General features: G+C 40.4%; 1 non-coding gene across 1 annotated transcript; it reads left to right on the forward strand.

Moving 5' to 3' along the window:
* Positions 1 to 972: 972 nt before the first annotated feature.
* Positions 973 to 1,054, forward strand: trnas-uga (transfer RNA serine (anticodon UGA)). The gene has a single exon. It is a non-coding gene; the product is annotated as a tRNA-Ser (tRNA).
* The last annotated feature ends 340 nt before the right edge of the window (positions 1,055 to 1,394 follow it).

Here is a 1,394-nt window from a genome sequence, read left to right on the forward strand (position 1 = left end):
TGTGTAATACGGGTCCCTCTGCATCCGGGCCAAATGAACCATTAGGACCCGCATAAACCTTAAAATCTAAATGACTTTTTTTTCTGAATTTGCATATAAACGTCTAATTTAATGAACAAATACAGAAATATAATGTCATTACAAGCTGTTTAGATTGGGCGCCAATTTCACAGCTTGACCACAGTTCTCCCCGCACAGGGTCGAACTGTGCCGAACACGGGTGGGATTTCAATGGGACTCCGTTCGTGAAGCAGCAGGCGAAATGGCAAAACCGCAATTTTTTCTTAGTTTCTTAGACCATCCATCAATGAATAAAGTGGAACATTCCTCAGAACATGTTGAATTGATTGCGTCTAGTCAATGTCTGACGAGCTGCTGCTGGTTCCTCTTACGTGTGGTACAGGGTATTGGCATAAGGATACTTTGTTACTCTACAACATTAAAGGAATAAAAGTTAAGTTGACATACCAATTTATTCCTCCCTGAATAGGCTTAATCTAAAATATTAAAAACAAATTTATGGCAAAATAAATTTCAACGATATGAAGAAGGCTTCCCCCACGCAGGTTCGATTCCTGCCGATTACGGGTGGGTTTTTAATCTTTGACGGAAGAAGTAGTCGTGAAGGACGAGTCCACCAGTATCACCTTACTCTCATAAGTTTGATCCCTGCTTACTACAGGGATGTTTTAAATGGGACTTAGAATATGAAGAAGAATTGATTCAATTGACATCTGCAGATTTACAATAGAGTTTATAGAGTTTATAGACTCTCAAAACAGAAATATGTTAGAACATACCCTTTACTTTTCTTTTTGAAACGCTGCATCTGAAAAGTGAGAGTGTGGTTTACTGCAGCTACAAATTGTAGCAGGTTTTTTCAACACACCTGCGACAATTGACTCTGACACACCTGTCCCTTTTACTGCGCCTGAAACTTTACGATCTGGAGACGCATACTTTGGGGAGAAAGTAGTCGTGGCCGAGTGGTTAAGGCGATGGACTTGAAATCCATTGGGGTCTCCCCGCGCAGGTTCGATCCCTGCCCACTACGGGTAGGTTTATAATGGGCGCACACAGAATATGGAGCAGCACTGAACATGGTGAAATTGCAAATGAGTTTCAAAGACCATCCAACAAGGACTAAAGTAGAACCTTCCTTAGAAAATGTTGAATTTAATCTTTTGACTTATTCCTGTTCATGTGAACTATAGCATCGAGTTCTGGCGGAGTTTTTGTTCGAATCCTGCCGACTACGGGTGGGTTTTAATGAGACTCAACATGTAGATACTTTAGGAACAGCTCTTTAATTTGAGGGCATGCGGGGAAAAAAAACCCACTTAAGTGAAAAAAATGTACAAATCTTTGTGTAAATCATTAAAATGTCCTCATAC

Source organism: Salminus brasiliensis, chromosome 1, assembly GCF_030463535.1.
Source record: "Salminus brasiliensis chromosome 1, fSalBra1.hap2, whole genome shotgun sequence".
In the NCBI taxonomy this organism is placed as follows: domain Eukaryota; kingdom Metazoa; phylum Chordata; class Actinopteri; order Characiformes; family Bryconidae; genus Salminus; species Salminus brasiliensis.